We start from the raw sequence: 8,726 nt of genomic DNA, 5'->3' as shown, positions 1-8,726 counted from the left end.
TCACCTTGGGTAAAATACGCAGTGTCCAGAGCCAACGTATGGTGCAGCAATTGCTTTCTACATCAACCATTGTAGTCCCGCTATCAGAAAATATTAGAATAAACTTTCGTGCCTATTACAATTTAAAGGGAATGATTGTTACTCTTCCATGAGATGGTGGTTTAATATCGAAATGTCCCTTGTATCTCCGTGTTGCGAATAATTCATATTCTTTCCTCTCTTCGGCGTTTTCTGCTTCGAGTCGATACATAACATTATTCTTTATGCTTCTCAAGGTAACCCAGCTGATATTGTCCTTTCTAGCAATATTGTTGAATCTAGTCAGCTTTTATTTAGTACATCCAGATCTTTAAGGAAAAAGCGCCTGTTACTTGGGATATGAATTATCTCATTTGACTCACATTTGCACTCGTGGATAGCAATATCAGGGATTTACGCTCTATATTTCTACTAGGATTCTATGGCCTTTTTACTTTAAGTCAGTCACTGGATTAACAGGTCTCTGATGTAGCAATACATGATCAGTTTTTATAAATTCTTGTTTAGTCAAGAAAAACTGGTCAATACACAGGGAAGGTACCAAAGGGTTTATTTTTAAGTTCGGAAAGTTAACATTATTTGCCCTCACGCAAAAAATTATTTGTCGTTTTTTGCTTCCGCTATACTAATTTTTGCGCCAGTTAGGTTTGTGGAGGAAACTAATTTGTACGCATTATGTCCTAGACTAAGTTATACAAGGGCTAGATATTCTAAAGGCCTTTAGTACTCATTGTCTTAGGGCTGGTGGAGCGCTTTTATGGCGAAGAACCTACCTAGATCTGATTGCGCATGCAGATTCCTTACGCTTCATGGTCGTTGGAAATCCTTGGAAGCTAAGAATATGTACGTGAAAGAGCCTGGAGAAAGAAGATTGCTTCTCAGCGTAAGCATTACTTGGTAGTTTAGCACGAGCAGTAGCTACTTTATATTCCTGCCTGACGTTTTTTCTGGTTGTTGTATACTAACTGAATTATACCGCGCCTTTGATTTGATGTCTTTGCTGATAGTTTTTCGTGACTATTTTTTCCTTTGCTCTCTACACTTGATTTTTGTACGCTTTATTAAGTTTAGATATAAGCCTTTTCTCGCGTTTTTTGTATGATTGCGCGCGTTTTTTATAGTGCCTAGTGTCACTCCTTGAGGCAAGTTATCGTACGCTTGTTGCCTTTAGCCTTTATCTAATAGCGTTAATTTCTTGTATTTATCCTTCTTTGTTTTTACTCTTAATTAGTCATTGTAATTTGCTTCTGTGACGTCAATAAACTACTACCGTGCAAGTGTTTTCACTCTGCCTGCCTTTACATGGTTGTGATGTGATTTATGCTTCAGTGTTGTGGAAAAGAAAAATGATTTTCCTTCATACGAACGAAGTAAGGAAGATGAAAGAAGATATTATTCGACACCTGTCATCGTCCAAAACTGTATGGTAATATGCCGGACTAGTTTGGGTTTGGTTTCAAGAGAGTAACGTGACGTTGGGAAATTTAAATTTGAATGTAATTTGTTTTCACCAAGCGTGTGAATCGCTATCAAAACTAAAAGTGGCCGGCTAACGATATAACACTCTACAAGTATAAAATGTCACCCGTTCCCTTGCGAGTGCAGCTCATTTCCATGACGCGAAATCCAGTATTACGGCCCTATTTAAGTGTGAAGTGCCCCTGCAACACCCTATATTGCGGAACTAACTCCTGGAACAAACTATAGACCGTATCAATTTATTGTGTTTGTTTTCCTTCTTTTATTCTTTGTCCATGCAACTCACATTTCACAGTTTAGAACACGCTGTAATTTTAATCCCAAAGAAGACTTTTTTTGGCACTGCTTTTGGCCCGCAATGCAATGACAAAGCGCGGCAGTTCTTTAACGCAGGGGAGAGTTGTGAATCAGCTGCGTATACTGGTGTCCGGGACTTGGTCAACCCCGATATCGTTGTTCCCTCAGTAGAATGTCGACGGGGAGAAGAGAGACCTTGTGAATGAAGATTAGTCAATGCACTAAATCTAACATTTAAATTCATGCCTACTCCAAAAACGACAAAGAATTCTTTTTAAGACCCGACCTTTTTAAATTTTTTTTTTGCATAATTCAGTACTAAATATTTTTCTCATTTTGTTTGCTTCACGTGTTGATTTATTTTTTCACGTTTTCATTTTTATTACGTCTTGTCCATTGAAGACCGCTTTAATAGGAAATTTAAACGGAGAAAGGTTTTAAATTTCAGTATCAAGAATCCTGGTTACCAAAACTAAAAGTGACTAACTATAATATCACTTTAATGATAGACATGCTACCAGCTGAGCTTAGCAAGAAATGTTCGGAGAATTTTAGTGAGCTTAAGGGGGTTCTTCCTTGATGGGTATAAAAACGTTTAATTCTCTGTACCTTTAAACATGCTGATTACAGCAACCAAGACCGTCTTGCTTTTCTGAACACTAATATTTATTAAGTTTTTTTTACTAATTTGAAATGCAGCTTTGCTTGCATTATAAACCAATTTACTTATTATGTTAATGACTGTCACCTGAACAGGTTTACACGCAGGGATTTCCATTTATTAAGGCTTCTCCGTAATTCAGTTGTAAACGACATATTAAAAAAGAACGTACTTCGACTCCGCTATTAAAAGCTGTAAAAAGGGAAAATTAACAATATATCAAAGTCACACAACCTCAGCTGAACTACTCAATTCATTAAATGACATGCTCAGGTATGTTTCCGATACTATATCGCTTCACATAAGAGCTAGAAACATTTCTGATGAGGTCAGACCCACCTCTAAAAATTTTATTTCTATTTCAGACAAATCCTGAACCATGGATGTAAAATTTTGAGGGTTCTTACGTTATGATACATTTTGAACAATGTGCTTATGACGTACTTTGTAGCATCAAAAGTCGTAAATGATATGATCAAGGCCGAAAATAGATTCGCAGTAAATTATTAATTTGCGCGCGCATGATAAAGAACGTCATGGTTCCGAGTGAGTGATTGAAAAGCTTTATTTCATTATAGTGGGTAGCAGTTTGCTTTGGAGACTATTATCAGTTAACAGATAGGGACAAAAAAAACATATATAACTTGTATCGGCTTTTTATCGAGAAAGGTCTGCAGTCTTTGCGTAAAGACAAAGCCAAAGCCATTGGAATTCGAGTGTTGGTGAACTGTGAATGGTGCGTTGAAATTTGCCTCTTCTCCACGTGATAATGATTAAGCATTAAATTTATGATTAGTTATTTAAACTGCTCGGTAATTAAGTTGACAATTTGCTGAACTAAGTGAATGCATCAAAATTCTTTATTTTGCAGTCCGTCAAATTTCACATCCAGCTGATCTTTTAAACGTTAGGCAGTCACGCAGCCAAAGCCAGCTGTAGCTACACGGTCAGTGATAAATCTTTCTGTATTTTGGTATAACCTTAAAGTAAGCTAATATTAGTACCTTAAATTTGCAGGTATTTAGTTATGTTATTCTTGAGGTCGGTAACGGCTTATAAAGTCAGTAATATGCTGAATGCGCACATTTATTAAGAGGCGTTCAATTGGCTTTATTCTCAAGTACCTAGATTTATTCCTGATAATTTTGTTCTTACTTAAACCTTACTTAGGGCGCAATACTATTTTATTGTGACATCTCTAACTTCACGTGGCGTGCAATATTCGGATATATGAATCATTCTATATTAGTTACTTGAGTATCCTTATGAGGTACTGAGTTTTCTTTTTTTCTTAGTTTTTTTATTCCGGGAGGCATGAAGACTACTGCACCTGGCTAAATACATTTGCGGCGTTCGACGTTCAGTTAATGTCATTAATGCCTGGCAACTGTAGGCATACATGAGAACAATCTTGTAGAGTTTTTGTCGCGGTGAGAAAGACCAGAAATATAACAAGAAACAGAATTGTCAATTACGAGAGGTACCTTTAAATCATTAAAAGGTGAGGGAAGATATACATTCTGTCACAGGAAAGGCAAAACGGAAAAGAAGGAGTCGGATGCGAAAGGCTTTCGACCTTCTTGATTGATTAACCTTAACCGAAACAGTGAGTCACGCTTCCCTTGTCCCTTTGAGTCTCTTTGAGTTGACAGGATGGTTTCCCTTTTAAAAAGGTTTTAACTTCCATCCTTTGTAACTTTTTAACTCATGTACCGGGGGGGGGGGGGGGTACTCCCTATAATGGCCCATACGGGGAGGTTCCGCCAGAAAGGGGTATCTTTTTCAGCCTTCAGGTATATGAAAGGTTAGGGATTTCTCTGGTTGAAGTATATAAAAGGGTAGGGTGATCTGTCATTTGGGTCTGTAAAAGGGCCGAAAAGAACTACAGATAAATTTTATGGCTTTAAAAAGTCGAGAAAACGTTTCATTTTTGCAGGAGCCGATGGCTCTGATTTTTGTGATTAATTCCTATTTAAACGACAGTGCATTTAGAGCGGTAAAAGGGATGCAAAGTCCTAAACAAGGTATGCGAAAGGGGTACAATTTGTCAATAGAAGGTATACGAAAAGGGTACTTTTTTCGTGGAAAATGGTATAAAAAAGGGTAAGGGGTTGGACCTCGGGACAGAAGCTTCCCTGTATAAACATTTGTTGAGTACCTACCCCGGGATCCTGTATCGCCACGTCAAAGTGCGAGGTTTCTTGAGATTCGTTAATGAAGTTCTTGACTAAGCCTCTGATATATATGCAGTGTCCGGCTTGCCTAAGAATTGCAGAAAAAGGTTAAACAAATAACCAGGCCGTTAATTTTGGTCTAGCTTTTGTTATAAAGCTCAAGCTGGAATTAAGTATCCTCTGAACACGAAATAAAAAAGGTGCCTTAAACCAATAAACTACAATACCCGTCACAATTGTTGAAACACTTGCCACGTTACGCCCTCCCCAATGTTGATTCACGTATCACCGATTTGCAAATATACGCGAATCTCAGCATTAATTGTGGAAAGGAGGAAAGAAGTACGACATGCAGGGAAAAGTTAGGTCAGTTGGCTGAGAAGGTTTGACGTGAAAAATCCTCAGTTCCAGTCTAAAGTTTCGCCGAAGCTGTTTATAGGACTTACCTCAGATCATTGTCATGAACCGATCTTTAAACTACATTTGATGAAAATGTTCCAGAGAAAACTCTGGTTGAAATTTTTGGCTGCTACAACCAAGCGAATCATAAGCAATTCACGCTTTACGCCTGCCTTATAGACACATTTACCTGTCCGTAGGAACTAAACTTCGGCCTCCAGTTTTTTTAGAGTTTTCAGCTATTCTGTTCCACCTCGAGGTCCAACCAGTTTCCCTGTTGTATACCATTTTTGACAGCCAAAGGTAGCCTATCGTCTACCCTCTAGTGACAAATAGTACCCCTTCGACATGCTAGTTTAGAACGCTGCATCCGTTTAACTGCTGTAAATACACTGCCAATAAATATGAATAAGTCACTAAACCAGGAAGTTTTCTTGCCTTTTTCATAGCCATAAAATGGTCTGTTAGCCCTTTAAGTCCTTCCACAGACAGCAATGACAGATTTCCCTCCCCTTTTATGTATTTCAACTAGTGAAACCTTAAGTATCCCTGAAGCCTGAAAAATAGGTACCTCTTCCAAAGGACAGAATCATGAAAAAGTGCACTATATTTGAGGACTGTATAAGAGTGGCCCCTACTGTCAAACATACTCAAGAGACCGAAATCAAATTCTATTCCTATTATATTTACATCATAATTTTATTGCACTCTCATTTCCGGTTATATAATCCTCCGTACAAGTTCATTTGTCTCTCAATAGTATCAATAACATCTTCCAGTTTCAAAACCAGTACACACTTTAACATTGAAACTCCTAGTTTTAAAACTCTTGGGTGCCCCTCTGCAAGCGAAGGGCACACAAAGACAGTTTCCCGGACTGAAAATATCTGTTCCAAGAATCAAATGTTGCCTAGAAAATTCAATACTTCCAGAAAGCCTAACAATTACTAGATGACTGGTCTATTCATTTCCGTCTCACAACTGCGAATACAAAATGAAGGAAGCAAGGCCGAAAGCAAGTTTTTTTTGTTTCAAGATAGTTGAAACTTATAATATTTCGGCTCTGTTGTAGAGTCATATTCGTATAATGCAAAGGCTTATTTTGAAGTGTGAACGATTTGGACATTGAACCGACAGAGAGTGGGGGGTGGGGGGAGTCAAAAAAGGACTCCAAAGGAGAGGTTGACGGGCCAAAATAGGGGAAGGAGAAGAGTAGGGGAGGAACCCTTCCTCTTTGCCTGCCCTTTCCCCTTTAGATTTTCAGTTGCTTTCATGATGGCGGCCTCGATCAATGTACCTCTGGGTCGCGCTTTTGTTAAGGCTAATAATGATATTTTAACTTAAATTACAAAGGCATAATGATATTTTAACTTAAATTTCATAGGCTTGTTAACATTACGTAATATAACTAAAAGACTAGGTAAACAGCCAAACAGGTCTAACTCAGTCTTCAGAAGTTTTAAGTCCTACCATTAACAAAGGTTTCAAAAAAAGTGACGGAAAAAGTTGCTAGAAAATATTTCAATTTCCTAAACCTCTAAGACTTTCGGGAGAATAAAATACACTAAGATACATTCGATGTCGTCCACGCCTCGATTTTTCAAAGATCTTGTCTCTTGTCTTATTTGGTCTTCGCCAGTTGGTTGTGTAGTAATGTCCTCGATCTCTGAGATTGCACTCGTGTCGATTTCTATTGGGCTCAGTGGTGCATAAACAGGGATGATCTTGTGTTTGATGTCATCGTGTTTTTTTAAATACGAACTGAAAAACGAGACTTCTTTGTTTCTGTCGATAGGCAAAGTAACTTTAAGTTGTTCACAGCTTTTATTTTGGGTAGTAATACAGAAACTGAAGCTGCCAGCATTAAGGACATTAGAATAATCTTGTCATTGTTTTATTGTCAAATTCAGATTACTAAACCATGAGACAACAAGCGAAATACCTTCTTGGATTCATCAGCACCATCACATGGGTCTTCACGACAGGTAACTCATGTAATAAACCTTAAGCACAGAACATCTTCCGTTATTTATAGTTTCTTTACTTATTTTTCTATAAACTGAGTACTTCTCATGAGCGAAGTTGTGTGGATGTCTCTTTTTTGTGATCATCGCTGTATTCGTCAGCATTTTCATATAAGACTTCTATTGTTACATAAGAATAACTAACAATACATGAGACACACAAAAGGGTAAGGCTCACTTCCTTCCATTAAAGGCGATACTCAGGAGATTCTTTCTTAATAAATGCGATTTTTCCCCTTCAGCTCAAAACTCTTCTTCCCCGTCATTTACTATTGGTAAGTGGTTAGTTTTATATTTGTTGTTTTCTAAGTAAGTAAGGGAAACTCTAACATTATTCATTCAGTTTTTACCGATGATGCCCTGTTATTTGACAATTCGTTTTATTTAGTTTTAAGGAATTCAAATTGGCATCATAGTAGTCTTCTGGTGCATGGTAGGGCTTGAAGGAAACTTACTCAGTCATCATCAATATGGTCATCAATATAACCAAGGCAATGACGTAATTACGCAACTGACTATCGAGAATTGCTTATATCTTTGCCCATTTTTAGCACGAAACTTACTCAAAGACACTTGTGTTACCAGCAAAACTGACACCGGCCAATAAAAGATGATGGTGACTTTGTTCATTTGGCTTCCGCAGTTCTGTTACACGTAAATCTCGTTATTGTACAGCGTTTTTTGTAACAATTTAAACTCCGGGTTCAAACCTACCGGATTCTTGGATGAAGGCAGCGGGCGTGAACGCCGATGGCATAAAATAAGTGTCGAAGGCATTAACGTGTAGGGGATCCGGGGGTACGCCCAACCGGAAATTTTTGAAGGAGGACTCTGAATTTGCTGCGTTCCCAGTAACCAGACATGCTCACAATGATTGCGCATAGAATAGATGGTTCTGTCAAGCTGCCACGTTTTAAAAAATCTATACTTTAATCCATTTTCTCCGAAGCCATCATTAGCCATCCTCACCCTCTAATGCAATGTAAATATAAAGCCATTACCTACTGGATTGTCTTGTCGATCCAGTTGTGTTCTTTAGGTTATCAAATTCTCGAAATCGCGCTTAAATCTCAAAGTTGCTCCGTTAACAGTTTTTTCTGTTGTTCTCAATAGAAAACTAGAAAAAAAGAAGCAGAAAACGCCGTATTCTGTATTCTTTTCGTTATACTAATACTATTGTCGATTGTTAGATAGGTTTGTGTTACAGCGTAATAAATGCCTAACAAACAGTTTTGAAAGTTTCTCTTATCCCTTAATATTATCAACAGAAATGCCTCAATCTTCTAAGTAAATAAAAATCCTGCGGTGAAGGCAAAACGAAAAAGAAAAATTGTGTAATAGCTACTGAAATTCGGTCTGATCTCCGGTTAATAATTAAATAAAGATATCATTATGGATAAATGAAGTTGTTACTCTTCTTTTTTCACGAAAGCTCCACCAGAATACTGTAGGAGCGACAACAGGACGCTATAAAATTCGGCGATATGTGGAAACCAAGCCTCATGACACGTGTACTTGTACTCCCGTTCAATTTATAGTATGTTGTATTATTGTCACAACTATAGAGTTTTTCTGCAAGGACTACGATGGAAACAGAAGAAATCCGAGCGACATTTGGCTGGAAAATCCTCAGCTGAAATGTAGATGCTTGGA

This window comes from Porites lutea, chromosome 4, assembly GCF_958299795.1.
Source record: "Porites lutea chromosome 4, jaPorLute2.1, whole genome shotgun sequence".
In the NCBI taxonomy this organism is placed as follows: domain Eukaryota; kingdom Metazoa; phylum Cnidaria; class Anthozoa; order Scleractinia; family Poritidae; genus Porites; species Porites lutea.
Note: the sequence above shows the minus strand (reverse complement) of the source record.